Below are 23,905 nucleotides of genomic sequence, written 5' to 3'. Positions count from 1 at the left end.
AAGGGCCCTCGTGGTGGGGAGGCCGCGCGCGCTCCAGCGCGCATGCGCAATGCCCACCGCTCCGATGTGCGCAGCGCCGCCATATTGATTTTCTGCGCGTCGTCAGCTTGCTTCTCCCTAGGGGTCAGCGGGTTGCCATCCCTCCACAGGGGTGGTGGTGGGGGTAGGGTGGAGAGGTTGGCGTCGCTGGAGATGATGGGAAGGAAACAAACGAACGACGCGTCCGCAAACATAAACAAGTGCGCGTGTCCTCCACAAAAGCCCTCTTAAATCTGCGTGGCGCGACCGCACAAGCAAGCGACAGGTAGCCAGTGGGGCGGTAACTGTCATGCTTTCAAGCCCAAATAATAACGACCCACTGATGCGTCCATCGTAAGTAGACGCACTTGCTGTCAAAATACACTGTCAACGGCATTCGGACGATTATAGAATATTGCCGCTAGACTGCTTTTATAAAGGAACGTAATCAATCAAAGGCGTTCACATGAATAGGTTGTTGTAGCCGTGGCACCAGTACATCGCTGCTTGTCACTGACCTCAGTGGCATTCTTATTCCCATGACAAGCAAGATATTTTTCATCTGTTGCTCTTGAGATTGGCTGTAGAACATGCCATTACCCACTTATAGTGAATTGCAGTCCACTGAAAAACCAGCCTGGCCACTGTTGATGACTTTTTTAAAATTTATGTTCGTGTAAAGCATTGCTTTTCATAAACGTAATTTTGTACAAAACATTTTCCTTTCTTTGATTATCTTATCATGTTTTGCACAAAGGTAGGAAGAGGTACAATTTTTGAAAACAACAACTTGGTATTTACAAAAATTTTTGAGACCAGACTATATTCTTAAAAGTGATATGGTGTTTAAGAAATTTATATTGTCACGTCTCTCGCTTCGGTCCCAGGAAACTATAGTAACACTAATCTTAGGAGATTATTATTCCTTAAAAACTTCCCCACAGTATACCTCTACCAATTTCTCCATTATTTAGAAAATCATTCGAGTCAGCATTCCGCAACTAATATTCACACAAATATTCCTGCAAATAGCAACTACTACGTTCTTCTTTAAGTCAGAGGTGTTTCACTTGTCTCATACAAACGGTATACCATGAGGTTCTCCCAAGGATCTCAATAATTCCGTAGGAATTTCGTGTACTCCAGGTGCCTTCTTCCGACTCACGTCTTGCAGTACTCTATCAAATTCCTCTCGCAGCATCATATCTCCCTTCTCATCTTCATCAACTTCCTCTTCCCTTTCCATAACACTATACATTCTCAGCTTTTGTAGATTTGACTGTGTTGCTCGATGTATACTCGTTGAAATATTGAAACCTGCAGAGTAAAAATACATGTAGCGAGAAGTAACCTATAAAGTGTACTGACGACAGTCTGAAATTACAAGTGTTGAATCACATTGAAAGGGAAGCGGTATTTGAGAACGGAGTGTGGCATGTTTATGGCCTATTACCCATGTTACTTACTCTGCACATCGTGCCGCCGTAGAGGAAACAAAAGCGAAATTCGGAAATAGATACAAGTTCAGAGAGAAATAAAAACTGTGAAGTTTGTCGATGAGATTTTAATTCTGACGTATACGAAAAAGAACTCGAAGACTAGTTGCATAGTGGGTTAAAGGTAGACTATAAGGTGAAGTTAAACAAAAGTAGAATAAGGCTAAAGGGATGTATTTATTATTATTATTATTTATTTATTTATTTAACCTGATCAGATTAGGGCCATCAGGCCCTCTCTTACATCGGACCAGTGTTTCACACATGCAGCATTTCACACATCAGAGTTACAACATGACAATAGTTTAAATAAGAAAATTTGATTACTCTAGTCACAATATGAATAAAGAATAATGACTAAGACCTAATAAAGTAAGTACTGGCAGTATTTTTACGACAGGTGCTATACATACAAATTATGATAAAAGTAATAATAGTAACAGTAAAAAAAAAATTAAATAATAATGATAAACATGAGAAAAATTGGCAATAGTAATGAAGATTTGTGCAGATGTACATTAATATCTTGGTGTGTAAGGTAGATGTTTACTAGTATAGCGAGTTTTTGGGGAGGGAGACTTAAGGAGGGGGAAAGAGGGAAGTAATGAGATGAAGTGCATTTGTGTACAAAGGAAAGCATTACTGTTGCTTAAGTAGATGCGTCATTAACTGTTTTTTGAAGCTGGACATGTTTTTAAGTTCTCTAACATACCGAGGGAGGTTATTCCAGAGTCGGGTTCCCGCTACTGTAAAGGACTTGGAGAAGGCGACTGAGCGATGCAGTGGAACAGAGAGGATTTTATTATGATGGGAACGTGTGTTTCTGTCATGTTGTTCAGACATAAGCGTTAAGGACGAGGAGAGATATGAGGGACAGTGTACATTTATAAGGCAGTAGATGAGACAGAGAGTATGGAAATCTCTGCGTTTGTCTGCACGCAGCCAGGACAATTTTGCATATGCTGGTGAAATGTGATCAAAAAGTCGAATGTCACAGATATATCGGACACAGGCGTTCATGACCAGTTCCAGACGTCGCGAGTTTTCCTGAGAGAGGCCTTGTAGGATAATATCGCTGTAATCAATGATTGGGAATATAAGCGTTTGTACTAATTTCTTTTTCAGATCGAAAGGGAAGAGTTTTTTATATTTTTGTAGGACATGAAGGGATGCTGATGCTTTTTTGCACACTGCAGTTACGTGCTCTGTCCAATTTAGATTTTCATCTATTATTACTCCCAAACTCTTTGCTGAGGGAGAGAAGTTAATATTTGTTCCATTTATTATAAGAGATGGTACGGATTCCCGATGTTTTGGGCTAATGAGCTTAGAGTGACCAACAAGTACCGCTTGGGTTTTAGATGGGTTTAGTTTTAGTCCTATGTCCTGTGCCCATTTTGATAATGCATCGAGATCAGTATTGAAGTTTTCAATAGCTTTCTTCAGATTGTTTGGTTCCGCACTTAGATACAACTGAAGGTCATCAGCATACATATGATATTTGCAATAAGTCAGAACCGATGACACATCATTGACATACAGAGAGAAGAGTATGGGACCTAGTACTGAGCCTTGGGGAACGCCTGACACTACCTGCCGCCATTGTGATTTTATATTCCCGGACAGGACGCGTTGCTGACGAGACGTCATGTATGAGCGAAACCATTGCACTGCACTTGGTGAGAAATTTAGACCGCTAAGTTTGGCTAGTAAGATGTCGAAGTCGACAGTATCAAATGCTTTGCTGAAATCTAAGAAGCAAATGATAGTCGCTTCTTGTCTGTCCATGGCAAGTTTCAGGTCATCTGTCACCTTTATCAGTGCGGATGTTGTGCTTCGATATTTACGGAAACCTGATTGGTATTCGTCTAGTAGGTTGTTAGTAGTTAGGTAGTTGGTGAGCTGGTCATGGACTATATATTCTAAGGCCTTTGATAGTGCAGGAAGAAGGCAGATGGGGCGGTAGTCCAGGAAAATCAATCTGTGAGGATGGAATTAGATTAGGAAATGAGCCACTTACAGAGGTATACGACTTTTGCGATTTGAGCACCAAAATTACTGACAATGGCCGAAGTGGGGAAGAGTATAAAGTGCAGATGGGAAATACCAAGAAAAGCTTCACTGGAAAAGACAAGTTTGCTTACATCAAGTATAAATTTGTGTGTGAAGTGTCACAATGTCAGGAAGAAGACAGCAGTTTTAATGTAATTTCAGTAGAGGAAAAGTAGCCTAAAAAGATTACGCAAAATAAAGTAGAGTATAAAACAATGTTTAACAACTGAACAAAATATATCAGGAGAGCCAATTACAATAGGAAAATTGGACATTTAACAAATCCACTTAACAGTGTTTTATAAGTAATATACAACTGCTTTAGAGATGACCTACCGTTCAAATGGTAAAAACGAGTTGTATATGCACTGGAAAACATCATTAGCTACAATCATAGAATGACATGCATTCGTATTATAGACCAATAAGACTAGGACAGTATGCTGATAAAGACCTCATCGAGAGCGATTCAGGGTGCAAAAATGCAAAAAAAAAAAAAAATCAAGATCAAAAATCTTAAAAAAAACTTGTAACTAAATCCAAGTAATTGTAAAATTATGAAAATAACAAGCGACTGAAGTCAAAATTATATGGCAGGAAAGCTGTCTACATAGTTAACTGGCAACACATACGTAAAAGACGAATGCTACGTAACTACTAAACGACAAAAAAAGAAAAAAAATCAAATTACAGTGTAGCGCTAAAAACATCAATAACATACTATAATCTCGAAAAATGTAAGTGTAAATAAGGAAAATGGTCAATTGCGTTATTGAAAATTGCATCAAACGACCATTGGTTGCAACTGCACAGCAGATATTGAAGTGAGAAAAGTGCATGCAACGGTAACAAGAATTGTCAGTTGTTCCGTAACTGTGAACATAAAAACCAAACAGCACGTGCTAATTTCATAAATGAAGTTATGTGATTACACGGTCATAAAATTAGTGAAAAGTACCATGCCCTGGCTTACAAAAGAGTCATCCATCGTGGTGTATATTCGTATATATTAGTTATCCCTATAAAATATGCAAAAGTTTAAGATTAAAAGTAAAATGCCAGAAGCTCAACCAACCTGGCGAGACACGTCAAAACAAAGTGAATTATGCAAGGCCTCCTCCTCGCCAACCGAAGAAGTCAAGAAGGCCGATAGGTGGCGTGGCAGCGCTTGAATTTACAAAGATTGACGCATATAATAAATTGTATCGTACGTGTAATGTGTATACAAAATAAACAGTAATGACAAATAATAATGAAGGTAATGTTTAATTTAAAGTTAGTGAAATACCACAAATGAATAATTATAAAAACCGACCAAATATCGAATCATCATAAATATAATATAGGTATATTTTTATAAAAAATAATGTTGGATTCGCCTGAGTTAGGTGTCGAGGAACGGATGGGTGCTTCGACAAAAAGTAGATATGATTAAAAGCACGCGTAATATAAACAGCACTGTTTTTACTTAACTTCAGGCAACAAGTCTATTAATCAAAGCCTAATCGCCATACATTATCAGAATCACAGACAGCTACTATAAACTGCTGAGTCTTTGGCTGACTCTGTTTGTAGACTACTAGCAGCCTGGGATTTTCTTATGCCGGCTCGTTGGTGACGCTACGTGTGTGTACAGGCGGACGTGTGGCTTCAAGACAGTCGTCACATGGTTTACCAACTTCGTGATGAGTTTTGACTGGTGTGGCATCGATATCGTACGACACCACAAATAAAACACCCAAATAGTTGTATAGTTATAAAAAGCAGGAATTGCAATGTTATCTATCATACAAATTTTACAATGAAAGGTAAAAATATCCGTCGCGATGAGATGACGGCTGATGGTGACGGGCGCCATCTCACGTGTAACAGGAATTCCGCTATCGGCATTGCAAGCAGGCGCTGCTATGTGGCGGACGGTGGAAACATACTCACAGCCTAGGTCGGAATATGTGCGGTTGCAAAGTAGTAAATTTTCGTCGAAAATAACGAAAAAATAATTCTGGTAGAGCTACTGCTGTTCATTCAAAACCTAGCCATTGCCCACAGTTTATAGGTGAGATGGGGTGGGGCTACACCTGAAGGTACAGAGCATTTTTAATATTTTGAGAGACGAAAGGTTACTTGTAAGTAGTTACCACCCGACCCTGTTAAAAACTCATATAATACCGACTTGAAATCATTTCCTTGAAAGAAAAACTCTTGATTACACTACACTTTTTCTTTTTACTGATAGCTGTCGGGCAGCGAGAAGGGGTCTCGGCGCCCCTTGGCCCTGGACATGTGCGCCCTTGGCCTTCTTCATATTGAAATAAATGTCCAATTCTCCGAGCAAATCAAGTTTTCTTCCCTTTGGAACATAAAGTAATATTTCTAGCCCTTCATCAGTGTCCTGCACTGTTTGTGTTTCACTGGCATTATGCGAGCGATAAGCAATTTTATTTTGAGAAAAGTCATGGTCCCTTAAACGCATATCAAAAGAGCGGCCTGTCTGTCCAATATAGCGACTGATGCAATTTAGCAATTAATCCTGCAAACATCCGAGTTTTGGAACTTATTGGGCTTGGGCCTATCCGATCTCGTATGCACACTTTAAGCTTATTAATAGTCTGCATACCAATCCTAACACCTTACTTGTGGAACAATTGCTCATGTTTCTGTGACTGGTTACTATCATAGGTCGTAGCTGTAAATTTATCTCTAGCTGTACGATGACTGTTAACATTAGGAAAGGTCTTATTCGGGCCTGACACTTCTTGTTTCTTTATCGTACTATAACAATTCGTAATATTAGATGTTTTTATAGCCATTGCCCACTGCGATTTGTTTAAGGATGGCAAATTCTTTGACCTTTGCCAACTTCACACTGTTGTAACGGAAGCCGCAATAGGAGATGAATCACGGAAACAAAAAAGAATATGGGTGTGACTAGCGGCCGTTAATAATTACATCAGTGCATGTAGGTTTCCTGTGAATACCATATAAATGTTTGTTGTTTTGTCTAGTAATAGCCAAGTCTAAGTAAGTGATTGCACAATCCTGTTCTATTTCCAATATGAAATTTATTTCTGGCTGCATATTATTCATCATTATTGATGTCAGCATCGTTCCTTTTAAATAAAAGAAGAATGTCATGTTTGTATCGCTTGGAACATACTTCTTGTGTGTATCTTTGGAAGAATTTATTTTCAAGACCATTGATAAAAATTTCCGCTAAGGTGACAGCCAAGTTATTGACGACTGCAAGCCCGTCTATCCGGTAATAAATCTTATCGTTAAAAGCAAAATGGTTGTAGGGTACATACCTGCAGTTCGATAAGCTCAATAATTTCATCTGCACTCAGTTTTTGGTGTGTCAGCAAATTGTTTTTTAAAATATTACTGTTTTATGGGAATGTTGCTGTTTAAGTTGGCCATAAGCAGGGGCACAACTTTAATGTTATCGGGTAATTTAATGTCAGCCAGCGTGTTAGCAAGTCTGAAAATGCTTTTTACATTATATGATTTCTGGAAAGTGATGATCTATTTCAGTTTTTTGTTCAGTACTTGATTCAGGCCGTAACTGATGAATGTAGTATTTTTAACTATAGACCTTATAGATTTTTTTTAATTTTATGCACCTTTATTTGTGAACCTAATTGTGGATAATAGGATTCGTCATTTTAACAGATCTTTTTTCTGTGTCCGAAAATAGGAAAATTATTTTTCTTTCAAGATTAGTTTGAAAGGCACTGATAGGATCCTTTTACACCTCAGTGATACAATTGGAATTGAAGAATGTTTCTATTCTGCTGATATAATAATCTTCATGCTAAACAATGGCTGCGACATTATTCTTGTCTATAGCTCGTTCTGTTAAGGTTATTTCGAGTATGAAGCTATTGGATGTTGTGTTTGACTTTATCTGTGTAGCCAACATTTTTTTGTTTTAATAGCAACATTGGTGGCGTTGAACTTTTTCATTTTAGCTTACTTCACGGCCATTTTAATCTCAGAAATTATTTATTTTAACTTATCGGACCTACGTGGAGGAAAAACTTTGAAACCCAGACCTTCGTTAATAAATTCTTCTTCATCTTTAAACAAAAATCTATATGGGTCGAACTAACTACGCTATCATGAAACTGGTGTACTTCGAATCAACTGTTCTTTAACTGTATTCTGTTCTATGCATAAATAAGAAATCATTTTATCATGTCTATTACGAAAGGTTCAAGGTATCTGTCCACAAGTCGACCAATATTGTGAATAATACCACTGAAATCCGTCACGTGATATAGTGTTCTGTAATAGTAGTTCTAGACGCCTGCCGGGCGGAGTGGCCGAGCGGTTCTAGGCGCTTCATTCTGGAACCGCGTGAAAGCTACGGTCGCAGGTTCGAATCCTGCCTCGGGCATGGATGTGTGTGATGTCCTTAGGTTAGTTAGGTTTAAGTAGTTCTAAGTTCTAGGGGACTGATGGCCTCAGACGTTAAGACCCATAGTGCTCAGAGCCATTTGTATTTTTTCTAGACGCCTGGTTTCCTTGGTCTAATTGGATTTAATCTTATAGGACTCACGTATTTGAAGTTTAAGCCATAGATGTGTACTTTTCCTTTTGACAGTCTGGTACATGGGGTGCTGTTGGCAATATTAATTCTGGCATATTTGAGGATAATACCAAACGTAGTATATTTATTATTACACTTAATTTTAGCACTTCATTAGCGATTTTCTGCCTAATTTTAAATAAATTGTTTACGTTTCGTATAGTCTGGCTAGGCAATTTACTAGTGAAGCCTGACATTGCGATCCAGGCATTAAAAGTTTTTTGCCTTAAAAAATTTTAATTTAATAAATAAATTTATGTGTAGGTATATTTTTTCTGGAAGTGATTGTTCGAAATATTTCTTTACAAACAAGAGAACTGTGGATGAAAAATGATCGGATAATTAATGAAGAGATAGTTAATAGAACGATCTTCCCCGAGGTGGGACTCCTATAGTTTTTCTACACTTCTGTTAACATTTCTTGACAGCATTTTGCAATAAACAGGTACTTTTGTAATATCCATACTTTTTATCACTTTCCTTCTTTGGAGATGGCATTATTAAGTCTTCGTGAAGTCCGATGATATTTCGCCAGTATTATGTTTGTAGCATACGATGTAGAAAAGTTTTGTTGTAGCCGGCTCTCCAAAGACTCTCAGTAATATCGACGGGGTTCCTTTTGATCTGGAGCTCTGTTTCGACTCAGGTCTCTCAGTGTTGTATCAAATTCTTTTCGCAGTATCATATCCCCCATCAGATCTTCATCTACCTCGTTTTTCCAAAAAAGAAGGAAGATGAGAGTCTAACATCCCGTCGACAACGCGCTCATTAGAGACACAGGACAAGTTCTGGTTACAGAGGGATACGTAAGGAAATCGGCCATGCCCATCTCAAAGCAACCTTCCCGGTTTTTTCCGCGAGCGATTTACGGAAATCACTGAAAACCTAGATCTGGATGGCCGAAGGGGATTTAAACCTGCGCTCTCGCGAATGCGAATCCAGTGCGCTAACCATTGCGTCACCTCCCTCGGTTTCCATAATATTATCTCCACTTTCATTTCGCCTGCATAGTTCTGCGATACATTCCTTGCACTTTTTAGCTTTCCATTCTTTGATTAGTACAGGTTTTCGATCTGAGCTCTTGATATGCATACAGCCGCTTCTCTTCTCTCCAAAATTTAATTTTCCTTTGGGAGCACCTATATCACCCATTGTCATAAATACTACCACAGCTCTGATTTTCTCCTGCAGTAATTTCTGCTTTGTCACTTTGCACTTCTGTCAACCTCATTTTTTAGACGCCTGTACTCCCTTTTGGCTACTTCATTTGCTGCACTATTATATTTTCTCCTTTTGCTGAATTAAATTCACTATCTCGTGAGTTACCTAAGGATTTCTACTGCGCCTTGATTTCTTATGTACTTGACCCTCTGCTGCCTTCACGATTTCATCTTCCGAAGATACCCATTCCTCTTTCCGTGTATTTCTTTTCGGTGTTTCAGTTAATTGTTGCCTGATGCTCTCTTCGAAACTCTGAAATATTTCTGGTTCTTTCAATTTATCTAGGTATCATCTCAACAGTTTTCTACCCTTCTGTAACTTCTGCAGTTATAATCTGTAGTTAAGAACCATTTGCTTATGGTTGGAATCAACATATGTCCATAGAAATATATTGCAGGCAACAATCTGTTTTCTAAGCGTATTTTTAACCACCGTGTAATCTAGTTGGCACCAGCCGGTGTCTCCAGGTCTCTTCCATGTATACAAACTTCTTTGTTAGCAATTATTAAATTACGTTCTGTTGAAGATTATACCTCATGTCTTCCCATTTCATTACTTTTACCGAGTTCATGCTGGAGCTTAGCTTCTACATATTGTCTGATTAATTTTCCCTCGAACTATGTTTGTCGATGTGAATTTTACTTGCTTCACACTTTGCAGTAATATACAGTTTTATGATTATTCTGACCATAACATGGATTACATAAGTTAGCTTATGATGTTTTAAGTACAATCCTGTTAGCTTAAATCGGCTCCTGTTATAATTTGCATTCGTATCTTCAACGTCTGCGTGGGGAGTCCAGTTTAAAACTCGTCAGTTGTTTTTACAGCATATTTAATAATGTATCTTGCAATGTTAACGGCACTCTTTACTCACAAAAACAAACAACGCACAGGAATACGTCAAAAGAAACGCAAAACATTTAGTGCTACACGTGAGCAGTGGGGTGTTCTGTGGAAATAAAACGAATACAATGAAATGAACCCTTTCTAACACAAAATGGAGCTTTGAAATACGTTAAAAATCACCCTTTCCTATCCTAAGCAGTTTGTGGCACTGGTGTGCCTTTTATCGAGGGCAACGTATCTTTGGAAACATACATTTGCGATCATGACCATGCTAATTTGCCGCACAGATAAAACTTAGTTTTTTCAAATGCTAAGAATACAAGCATCTGTCTTATTAACTCGATATCTGTTACTGGATTGTAATGCTTATATAGTGATACAAGATACCAGTACCTGAGATGGAACATGACATTTCGATGAATGTCTAGTAGGGTTATGAAATCGAACGGATGGAGTATCAATTAAAATAAATAAAACTTATAAAAATGGTGGAAATAACAATAACAGTCCATTAACTATCACAGTTGGGAAATATTGGAGGGTATAAACGACGAAAACTTTTAAAAACCTCAAGTGTACAGAAGCAAAAACTATCATCGTTTTCAAATCTCACCACATACAATGATATGAATATGTTACCAGGTTTACGAGGAAAACCAATACTATATCAATGCGTTCACTACGCTTTCTATCTTACGGAAGTCATACCTCTTGTTCAAATGGCTCTGAGCACTATGGGACTCAACTGCTGAGGTCATTAGTCCCCTAGAACTTAGAACTAGTTAAACCTAACTAACCTAAGGACATCACAAACATCCATGCCCGAGGCAGGATTCGAACCTGCGACCGTAGCGGTCTTGCGGTTCCAGACTGCAGCGCCTTTAACCGCACGGCCACTTCGGCCGGCATACCTCTTGTTCAGTTTGAACGCACTGTGTATTAGAACACTGTATATTAGACACAAGCAAGCACGTTGGTTGTCAGAAACAGGCAGCATGAACATGTGATCTGGTAACTTGTGATAGAACTGATACATTCACACGGAAAGGTATACTTTCTGAATGCAATATTGTTTATTAAGATCTGGAAAAGACCATGATCTGTTATAGTGATGGCATTGGTATCAATAAAGTATCACTTCGTCAAGTTGCTAAATGTTGCGCAATAACTTAAGTCAACTTGAAATAGTTTATTTTTACACTGTTTTCACAAGTGGTATTATCGAGTGCTTTTAGATCACATGGATGATCTGGAATACCAAACAGTCATAAAATTAACAGTTTTGGACGATTTGACACCAACGAAAATCCATCCTAAGCAGCTGAACATTAATAAGGAATCTGATTTTCCATTGACGGCAGTTAAGAAATGCGTAGCTGAAGATAGTCGTGATAGAGCTTCATTTGGTAGATAATCCAAAATTACGTCGGTAGTTAAAAATATTGTGAAGTTCACAGTATGTCACTGAATGGTCAGTCATTAAACGTTTATGAACAGCTGACAGCAAGAACATATCAGAAGGAGGAGAACTGCATATTTAATATGAATCGTACAGCAAACACCAGATAAACATTGGACAACGTTTTAGAGATAAAGAATGGTACTATGTGGAAAAATAAACACAATTTGGACCGAAAGAATGCAGTATTTCAGAACTTTATATCTTACTCTCGTACTCATCAAGAGCCACTTATGGTGACTTGACACAGAAAAGAAACTTGTTCTGTTCCTGGTTTGTTGATATCTACATTCAGTTTCGTCTAATGTGCTATCTGTACTTTCGATTAATTTCAAGTGAAAATGGGCACTGCTCCATTATTCGTTTTAATGTTATGAAAAATCCCCTCAGTGACATGTGATCTACCGGCATACCACGCCAGGCACGCAGTTATGGCCTTATCTAAGCAAATACTTGGATACATTAACTAGTAACAACCTCCGCCTGTCAATTTTCTGTGAAGTCCCTCACGAGGTAATCACTACAGTGGTTACGTAAACTCTTTACCTGCTGTTTGATGTAAGGGGAAAAAAACCTAGAATACAAATTCTGGAGAAAATTTGAAAACAATTGTTGGAAAAAGATTTACCTTCCGAACTCTAGTCATTAACGAATATACGCCTGAATTGATGTACATTCCCCTAATGATAATACCGCAAGCTATGCAGATTTGAATAAAAGAACCAGAACGGTTACGCTTTGGTTTCGATGAAATCGCTGGACTAGCCTTGCTGCTAATTACTTATATGCAAAACACTGCATGTGCAGTGCACTGTGAATATTTGTCTGTTTAATGGAAACTACCAATAGCCCACGATGGAACAAAGCATGGGACAGTAAAACAGGGAATAATTTCTATTTGACGACCGTTACATTGATGAGGAGATGACCTTAATTTTCTCGTGAATCGTTATGATAGCCATCGAATTTTCCAGATTAAACTTTTTCCACATCTAAAATTTTCAACTCAAGTATAGCACAACTCTTTAGTATATGTAAAGTATAATTGTATTACGCATCAGTTGGGAAGTTGCCATCGAAAGATGACGAAAAGAAATAGGCCATTCTTCAGAAGGTGACATTGACCAGGAAGAGAGAGAGCGTTGGGTTGGCAGGATTTTTTGCTGTATTACAAGGCAAAACGTTCTTACTGTGAAGTGGGTTAAGGTTGGAGAAATTACGCTAAAGTTCTTATACTGGTTTTGAAGGTATCGGTATCAGAAGCAACTCAAAGATAGATTAATATGTCTCGGGGAGATGAAGATATTATATAAGGGTTTGAAAAACTGGATTTATGCAGAAATATTTTAAATAAAACACACGGGGTTTTGAGGAAGAAGACAGAAAAACTAACCAACGTACGTGGTCCACGCAACGGAAGCTAGCCCATTCGTTGCGTATGAAGGTATACTGGGCGAAAAGGAATGTTTATTATGCCTGGTCCTAAGTGAACCATCCGCGAAAAAGAAGAAGAAGAAATGTGCTATGAAAATGCTTAGGTGGATAACTCGTCTGTGTTTCAGAAGAAGCTGCATTTAGCACTTGTAATGTCGTGTAGTGCTGGTGATAAATATTTTCGTACCAGCGAACTGTCTGGGCCCCTCATGGATGGCACTATCTATCTACGGCCACACTATTTGTTTGGCGTAGCAGTAACAATTTACAGAAGGTGTCAAAAAAGTGTCGAATATTTTGAGAGGTGGTGGTATGGAGCGCAACAAGACAAAAATGATCTCACTTGTTCATCTCCGATACCATGAAACACATCCTAGAAACGTACTCATAATTATTAAGGAAAGCATTTTAGAGCCCATATTTTCAGGCTATTTTTTCTTGTTCTGCTCTGTACTATAACCTCTCAAAATATTGGACACTTTTTGTAACACATTGTACAAAAGCCTTCCTGATGAATCAGTCTATTACTGAAAACCGTATACTACCTATCATACAGTAGTTCATGAGATATGACTTTATAAATAATGAGATGCATTAAAAATTGCTGCATAATGCATTATGTTTAAAGCTATTACTTGTATAATAATAACTCTGTCCGTAACAAATTTCATAGAAAATATGAACATTTGACGCTAAAAAGCACTTGCAAAATTGTGTCCGGTGGTACCACACATACTTTAGGAGATATGACGTCATAAATAATGAGATACATGAAAAACTGCTGCATTGTGCATTATGTTTAAATTTATCATTTCTTTCCTAATAAATCTATTCGCAAAACATTTCCCAGACCTCATTCACATATGACGATGAATGTACCTTTTAACGTATATGCAACCAATATGTGACGTTCCTACAATAAATTTGCCTATGTTCGTCTGTGAAAATGGACTCGATAAGCAAACCTGAGCTATCAGCAAGCGGAATCTAACCTGCATAACACTGTATGTGTGTTGTATGAGTGTCAGTTTCAGTGTCATTTAAGCCTTCAACAGACGTTACACGAAAAACGTAAAACTAACAATTGAATAAGCTATCTCACTGCGTATTTGAATATGAAAAACTACAGGAACAAACGAGCCTGTAACAATGAATACCTAAGCTATCTGACAGCGTTTTTGAATAAGAATTTTACAAGTGATACAAAATCTGACTTGTGCAACGGAATTTACTGGATTAGAGAACATGACATGTTGTGGTGTGTCAGTGTCTCTGTCTTGGCCCTAAGTTTTGCACTCACCTCTTTAGATGACTGCCTTTTTCCATGTGGTTTACACCAATTCGCAGCAGCATGCAGCAGCAGCGGCTAAAGCTTATTGTTACTAAGAAGGAATTTAATAAAAAGGAGTTCGCTTCGGTCCTGCTAATTACTAAATAACTTGTGAGAAGGGATTTCAATAATTAAGTCTGTTTAAAACTTCAGAAACCAATAATAGACAATGACAATTACATAAGTATCAATAATGGCTGAGTGCCAGATTAACAAATTATTACATTTTCAAAGTTACATTCAAATTTAATAACCGCAGCATATTATTTAGATGTGGAGAGTAATTTTTATAATTTGGAGGGTAAGGAGACTTCTTTAACTGACATGCAAATCATCGGATTATTGCAAACTCGGACTAACAATCACGAGCCTAACACTGCCATTGCTTTTGCCCTACGCTTGCGAATTTTACCGTGAATTCCATCTTCAAGCGTAGTTAAGCCATCTAAACCTGTCCTGGCTATATACATGAAATCAGCTCTTGAGTGTGGTAAGATCTGCCATCACCGACGTGAGGGTAGCGTGACACGTCTTCCGACTCCGAGCTCTCGACCGACACTTCAGCTACGGCAGACAGGCCTCGTCTCACAACAATGCTTAGAATCACGCTCCCATGTTTAACCTTCAGATTCTTACTATCGATATCTGAGTGCTTACACAATGCAAAGAATAGCGTTAAGTTACCTATATTGTTTTCAATGTAAGGAAGAGTTCTGACACATTCCTTACAACCTTCACAAATATATCATTGTACTACACACGGTTCAAGAGGTATGACGTCGTAAACACTGAGGTGCTGGAAAAAATGACGCATCATGCATGAAATTTTAGTACATCTACTCTTTACTATTAAGACACTGCTAGGGCCTAGTCACCTTTAGGAAATCCCTGACACCTGGCAGCATTTTCGACACGTCTCAACTACAAAGCGCAAACGGCTGTAAGCAGAAACAGGTGCCGTCGGTAGTGCTATGAAGCTACGGAGGGGTGCTGCCATAGAGATGTTTACAAAATCGCGTTACAGATACGTGAAGCAGCTGCGCCCAGCGCACAGAAACTATACATTTCTAATAGAAAATTGGCAGACTGTATATCGGGGCAATTCCGGGTTTAATTTTTAAAGAAGTTTCTGGTACTATGAAATTCCTGGGAGTGCTTTTTTTAATTTTTATGTAGGCAACTTAAAACGTTATTTCAAAGCTTTATTTTGGTTAGGAGTACCGGTACGGCGGTCCAGCGCACCCCGTCACAAATCAAGCGTTGTGTGTATATACATTCCGGTCGGTCTTCGCTGCTCTCTAGAGTTGTGGTGGCTGTTTACTGCTTTTCCCGCCAGATACCGCCTCCTCTGTTGCTGACCGGCTTGCATCTCGCATCATTGCGTCGAGATGTTATTCTAAACGCGAATTAAATATGGAACACATAGCTATGACATATATTACACACTCATCATATATAATTATAATTATAAATTATGTACACCAACATTTCTTGTCAATGAGTTTGCCTATGCAGCATATGCAGAGCATATGAAAGAAGTTGCTGAGACGAGACTTCACATACAAGTAGAAAAATGCGACAAGGAACTTAAATTAATAATATGTAGAGATCACATCATATTCCAGCTATGTGAATATCCCACAAGCACTGAAAATGTTTCTAATCATCACTTGCGCATTATTATAATAGAGGCTGTACAACACGTAGTACACATGTACGACATCTGATACAACGATGTCTTTTGTGCTCTTTTGAAAAAAGTAATTTTGGGTGGTAAACTTATTCAGCAGGACAGTGATATTATAAGGAGTGTTTTTGAAGAAGCAGCACACAATTTCTGCTGCAGTCACTTTATGTTAACCAAAATAAACTGGCACGATGTACTTCAGCAGAACTCTGGGAACGCAAGGTGTTCATGTACCGATAGTAAAATATATTTTCTACCACAGTTCTTTTTATAAATGCAGTGATTTTATGAGGTGCGTCATTTAGATTGATAGTAGGAGGGGAAATATCACCCATGATAAGAAAAATTAAATATGATGTTAATATGTATCAGGCAATGTTTTGTATGCTGTTTCTGTTGCGAGAAAAACATTAATTACGGGTGCTGAAAATAAGTGGACCTTTTATGTAACGTTGCTCTTATCAGTTAAGCATAGATAGGTATCACACTTCAGACAGGTCTTTCGCATAGTCTAATACTGGGTGTTCAAAAAAGATTCATCTCGATTTTCTACGTGACTGAAGACAGAAACTTGGGGTGAATTTTAGCTCATGAGTAGAACTATAAAGTTTTTATTTTAAAAAGGACCATCCAGTTTTACAAGAGTGTATCGTTTAAGTGTAAGCTAACATATGCACGGGTATACAACACTGGGATACTTTTTGCAGTTAAGGTATCGAAGTTTTCATTTAACTTTCATGAATGCCTAATGTACACGACAAACATTCAAATGACAGTCAAAGTAATCTTATACTTTTGCGAGCTTGCCTAGAGACAGTGCATTTACTGGTGTCTCTATACGGCGTCGTTGTTAAATTAAGGTTCTTAGTAGTAGTGGGGATGTGGGGGGAGGGTGGGGGCGATAGGTAAAGGGGTCGATACATAAACAGGATCTTTTACAAAGACCTATAAAACCCAAATCACGTACAGTGTGCTCAGGGGAACCTTAAAGGCCAATGGTGCAATATGAGGACCGTGCGCAACTTACGGCTATAGCTGTGGCATTCACGAGCAAATGCGGTGTTGCTCCGGTCCATTGGAAAACGAAAGTTTATGTAAGTTATTGTAACTGTGGAGAAAGCATCACACCCGTATACGTGGTACCTGTAACCACCTGTCCCGTAAGAAAGTATGGTCTGTAAATCGTTTTTAGGGAAGCTGTGCGATACACACGAAACTTCGGAGAGCCCTTCTCGTGCTCGAATATGTTGGGTGGTTACTGTGTTTTCTAAATCCTTGAAACTTCTGGTCCCGTCGACTAATTTTTTGACTTTTAGGAGGAGCAGCGCTGTACTCTCGAGGAGTGAGCGAACGAGCGAGCTAGCTACACACCTACTGGCAACTACATGAACCAACAGCTTACAACTGATGCCAATGTAAACTTTTAGTTCCGTTGCGTAAGATAAAAATCTCCTGTCTTTGCTCACGTAAAATATATATTGTCAAAAGGGGTCAGATTGTGCCTAGGTGGGTATGAATGTGCCAACAACGGATTTGACGCTTACGTGCCATCTAGGGGTTTTTCTGAGGAAGTAGGGGTTTCCATCTAGTCGCTAAGGTTCACTAATGTCGCCTACGGTCACCGTGGACTCGTTGCCATATCTATTTAGCCTCATCCCCGCTATCAGTATCCGCTCAGATGGTGGCTGCTTCTCATGAGTTTTATTGGTAACTTGATATACTCCTGTTTGTACCCTGTGAAGTAATTTAAATAGTGGGATTGTAAGTTAGTACACAAATGCTATAACTTTTGTAGAAGATAACTGTGTAGTGTCGTTTTCATAAATTGAATAGTTTCCATATAACACATAAAGTTCTCAGAAGACAACACTTATGGAGCTGAGTGTGTGCCACTAATTTTTTCCTCAATTTTCCTTTGTTATTTCTACATTTGGGTCGTGCATAGACAAGTCGAAGGAGGGAGGTGTCGCAATTACACTGATGGACATTTATGCCTATTATTGGAAGAAATAAAGAATAGGAAGATATCCATCAGAGAAGCTGCTAAAAAGAGAGTTCAGGCGACATTTAAATTTCATTTTGTCACTGGAACCCTTGTCTTTATTTCTGAAACATACTTCTGGTACCTTGGTACCTACTTTAGGCGGTATTTCTTTGTTAGATAATAGAAATATTGGGTTCCACTTTCATTTTACGAGTTGTTAGCAGGTACCTACCGCCACTGAGAGAAATAATTGTTATGTCCGTTGGTGATATGGCATACATTGCAAATCTCTTAATATCAAATTTAAGAGGTTTTTACTAGGACTTTAGTTAGAGAAACTGTATTTTCTACCAGATAAGAGAGGATGATTGTTTCTCGTTTGATATGCTTGTCAGCGTATGATTTTCCCATATCATTACTTGAATTACACTTTTTGAACTAAGGAACTACTGGTTACTTTCCACGATACATAAAGAACCAGGGAAACTTTGTGATTAGACGACTTTGTTACTCAGAGTACATAAAAAATCTGAAATTTGACAGATATTGGTGTTCTGTATATTCTAAATGATGCAACGTAATCGTTCAATTATGTTTTTAACGGTTCAATGTTATTCTGAAATAAATTTATTTTTTCATGAAATTAAGTTGAAAAAATACTTTCTTCCCCCCAGAACTGGAAATTTATAGTGAATGTTCAAGTGTAAATCGTTTTCCTGGTGAGTCAGTGAGAGTGGAGACTGAGCCACAACTTTTATTTCATTCGCTTGAGGCTCAGATGAGTAGTGGCGACACAGTCTCACCCCGCATGCAGGATGTATTCCTCCCTACCCTCGAGAGATAAAAATTTCGTTGACCCACATTTTGCAAAAGGATATGTGTAGCAACGTTGTAACAAACCGTGAAAGCCATATAACCATTTGTATGGAATCTGTGTAAGGAAAACCATAAAATCTGGGACATTCTCACTTCATTTGACAGTAATTTTGTGAGATCGCATAAATCTTCTTGATAGGACTTACATGTTAACATCACTAGGGCACCTGAAGGAGTCAGTGCAATGCCAAAAGCTATTGTGGGAAGAAAGAAATTAACTGAAACAGTTTTCTGAATTTTATAAAATTATCGCTGACCTCAGTTCCAAAGTAATAAGTGCAAGTTTACGCCTGTGAGTTCAATCGACGTTGTCCTGGGGCTCATCTGAAAATGATCAGTGGGACCACGGGAGGTCGGAGAAGCGCGGCCGCTGTTTAACGGGAGTTTACCAGCGCTGTAATGGAGCGTCTCACAGGACACCTCCTGCCAAAGTGGCGAGAGTCGTGTAAGTCTCCTTATGTGCGCCAGCAGCGGTCTAGTGACGACGGCGCTTAATCTAGCAGCGCTGCGACGGCTTCTTCCCGGCGCAGAGCGGGTGGCATTGCAGCAATCTGCGGCGGCGCCGCGGTCACAGCCTCGTAAAGATGAACTGGGGGTGATGATGCCCGACGTCGTAAAGCAAACATCTCGCCCAACTCATCACAGCAGGCTCGAGGTCGCCTCCAATCATCCTTATCTTCGGCATTACGTGCAACACTGAAGCGAAGCGACGAACGTCTGGACTTTTCCTGAGTCAAGGGTCTCCAGCGTAGTCTCTGATTTCTGAATTAAGTATCTACAAAGATAAAATCGACAGAAGAATGCAATAAACAGTATGATTATTGTGGAAGCTGTAAGAATTTTATACAGAAGTTATACAGTGATCAGCCAAAACGTTATGACCACTGCCCACCGCGACATTGGACGCAGCCTGTTGGCGTTGCGGGCACGTAACGTTGTAACCAAAGTATGTAAGCGAAGCAGACACGAACGGGGGATCACTCTAGCAAGGATATGGGCTGCAAATGAGGAATTCCAATGAGATAAGTGACTTACACGAAGGGCAGGTTATTATCACACAAAGCCTAGGAGCGAGTGTCTCGAAAACGGCGAAGCTGGCCGAATGTTCACATGCTACCGCTGTGAACATCTACGGAAGGAGGTAGGAAGACAGTAAAACTACCACCAAGTGCTAAATGGTTGGACGTCCACTCTTCACAGAACCTGCGCTTCTGAGGCTTGTCTGCTCGGTTAAGTAGGTTATATTGTGCTCTGTGGCATCTATGCCGAAAGAAAGAGCACAATGCTGGTGCACGCACCAGTGTTCCGGAGTACACCGTTCACCGTACATTGTTGAACATGGAGCTCCGCAACAGACCATCCCTACGTGTTCACATGCTGACCCAACGACATCGTCAACTACTGCTGAAGTGGGCAAGGGACCTTTCGGATTTTCCGTCAGTCAATGGAAACGTGTGGCGTCTTAGAGTGAATCACATTTTTGCTACACTGAGTTGACTGTCGTCTCCACTAACGCCGTCTTCGAGGTGAACGGCGGCCCGAAACGTGCAGCACGCTACGGACGCAGGCTGATGGGAGCAATATAATGCTAAGGGAGACATTCTCCTGCGCTTGCATGGGTTCTGTGGCAGTAATTGAAGACACACTGAGAGCTGCGAATCACCTCGTACCTTCATGCTTGATGTCTTCTCCGACGGTGACGAAATCTTTCAGCAGTGTAATCGCTCGTGGCTCGGAGCCACAATCACGCTACAGCACTTTGAGGAGCATTATAGAAAACTCAGGTTGATGCATCGGCAATCAAATTCGCCTGACGAAAATCCGATGGAACCCGTCTAGGTCTCTATCCGACACCATCACGGAGTACGCAAATCAGCGGACATTATTTACGCGAATTACATGACCTGTACTTAGACATCTAATGTCAGATAGCTTCACAAACCTACGAACAAACTGTAGGATAACTGACATGCAGAATCAGTGTTGTATTTCATTCCAAAGACAGATAAAGAGACTGTTAAGTAGGTGGTTATAATATTTTGGCTCGTGAGTGTAAAAAAGTTTCTAAATAGTTCGAAAAGCTGCTAACAGATTGCACTGTAATTGCAATACGGAGTGGCGTCCAGCTCCACCGTTGAAACATGGAATGAATTCAGCTTACCGAAGGAAGAAGTTGAAATCATGTATCCCATTGAACAACATGTCTTTCTGGAACTGGAGCACCGCAGGTCAGAACACAGTCCTACGGCAACAGAGTGCAGTTTTAAAACAAGATTTATTGTTCTTAAAGGACCCCTTGTTCACCGATGAAGCACAGTTTTCCACGAATGGATTCGTGAATAAATAAAACTGACACATTCTGGCTTTCGAAAAATCCTCATTTGTGTGAAGTGAAAGTACGAGTACTATATTATCTCACAGTTTGGGCTGCGGCTTGCATCAGAGGCATTACTGGCTCTTTTTTCATGCTAGAAACGAGCTCTAGTGAACTTATGTTGCAATTTTGGAACAGTTTGTTGACACAAACCCAGCATAGGAGGATCGATCAGGCACCGAATAGTTCATGCAAGATAGCGCCAGACCACATCGCACCAAACAGGTGTTTCGTTTACTTGATGAACACTTCAAATGGTTCAAATGGCTCTGAGCACTATGGGATTTAACATCTGAGGTCGTCAGTCCCCTAGAACTTAGAACTACTTAAACCTAACTAACCTAGGGACATCACACACATCCATGCCCGAGGCAGGACTCGAACCTGCGACCGTAGCGGTCGCGCGGTTCCAGACAGAAGCGCCTAGAACCGCACGGCCACACTGGCAGGCGTTGAATACTTTGGGAATAGAGTCATTACGTTGCATTATTGCAAATTTACTGGCGCAAGTATTGATTGGCTTCCTTATTCACCCGATCTGTTTCCTTGTGACTATTTTTTGTGGGGTACATTGAAGGAACTGTCTACCAGAACCGTCCCACCGCTCTGGAAGAGTTTGAATCAGCGATCTGTGTTGCATTTGAATCCATTTCCGTTGCGACTCCACAAGATACGACAGCAGATTTCATTGTTCGTTTCGCCACCTCCGTACTGCGAGTTGTGGACATTACGAAAAGATTGTGATGCGACTGCAATGAGTGCTTGCAGCGGACGAGTTTAATTATGCACGCTGATGGTGTACGACCTGCACAGACTATAGCGCCATCTCTTAGGATCTTTTCGAGCTACTTCGACACTTCTGTATAAAAGGCTTACAGCTTTCTCAGTAAACCTACCGTGTATTGCACTCGTCTAACGATCTTAGTTTTCGAGATATTTAATTTAGAAATCAGGGACTCCTTCGCTGGACAACCTGTACAACCAAGAGTTTATTTTAGTAGTCTTAGAATAATTTAAATAATCCTGTTTGGATGACATGCAGAGTGTAGATTCTTTTTCTTGTGCCTTTGTCTCGCATCGACTTAAGATCGACATGGTTATTAACAGATTTGGCATGGTTAATGTAAGATACGGATGGATGCCTTTATTATCGCTATTTCGTTATCCCACTTGACGGAATGTGTGTATCCCAACTATTTGCGTGTAGTATTCATGTGGAAGTGAGCGAAAGTTTTTTAAAAGTTTTCAAAACGCGAGACTTGGGAACCAGCATGGTAATCACTTGATGGGCCGTGGGAAAGCGCCTAAAAACCACATCACCTGTGTGGAACAGCGACCACCGTTGGTAATCTGCGGAGTGGATTCAATCCGCAGTGGGCATACCTTCCCCTCCGATTTAACATGCATGGCTATTCGAGCACGTACATACAAAATTTAATTAACTACGTGATATGCTGAGCATTTTTCATAGAGCGACTCAAGATAGACTGGATGAAAGCAAACCTACATTTATAGCACTAATTTTTCCGAACTAGAGAGAGATTTTGACAATGTTGACTGAAAAACAATCTTAAAATTCTGAAGCTACGAGCGTTGAAAGAAAACTAATGTGTCCACCTTTGTTAATTGAGTTTTGATGGGAATATTTTAATAAATCAAACGCAGAAATAATACTTATAATGTTATCTTTAATTACCAGTATTCACTTTTCCACCTAATCACCAGCCAATTGGATACATTTCTCCTAACGATGAACAATATTTCTGAAGCCGTCACGGAAGAAGTCGACACTCTGTTTCCACAACCACAGTCTCACAGTCCTCCCAACGTCTTCATCAGAAGCATAATGATGCCCCCGCAGGTCGTCTTTCATTATCGGGAACAGATGGAAGTCAGACGGTGCTAAACCTGGACTGTATGGAGGATGCTGTACGGTGGTGAGATTCAGTCTCTGAGGTTCTGCTCTGAAATGTGTGGTTTGGCATTGTCATGTCACAGGAAAACTTTTCCCTTTTTCTTTCGGACCCTTGTTAGTCACGCTTGCAATTTCTCTCTGAGTGATACGACGATCGTCCTGCATCAGTCTCTCAACATTCTGCTTGTGAAACTCGGTGGTTGCTGTCACAGCACGTCCAACTCTTTGTTTGTCACGCAGATCAGATGTTTCCACCTCAATATCTTTAAACTTACTCGCTCAACGACGCACACTACTCACATCAAAACAATCACCATAAACTACTTTCATTCTCTGATGAATCTCCTTTGTAGTGACACTTTCTGCTGTCAAGAATTCAGTGACATTGCTTAAATCGCATTGACCGTCTGTCTGCGCAGGGTTCCATACTTGGCACTCTAACAACACAACCGTTCAATGCTAAGGCATCCCGCCAACTGGAGCTGTAGAGAAGAGGCTACGGAACAAGCCAGTATCTGTCGCGTACCAATGCTACCAACTGATGAAGAGTTATGAAGGTGAAGTCACTACTTTTCAGACAAACCACGTATTAGGCCATCAAACGGAGAGGGCTAAAGGTTAT

The sequence above is a fragment of the Schistocerca cancellata genome, chromosome 2 (assembly GCF_023864275.1).
Source record: "Schistocerca cancellata isolate TAMUIC-IGC-003103 chromosome 2, iqSchCanc2.1, whole genome shotgun sequence".
Classification (NCBI taxonomy): Eukaryota; Metazoa; Arthropoda; class Insecta; order Orthoptera; family Acrididae; genus Schistocerca; species Schistocerca cancellata.
Note: the sequence above shows the minus strand (reverse complement) of the source record.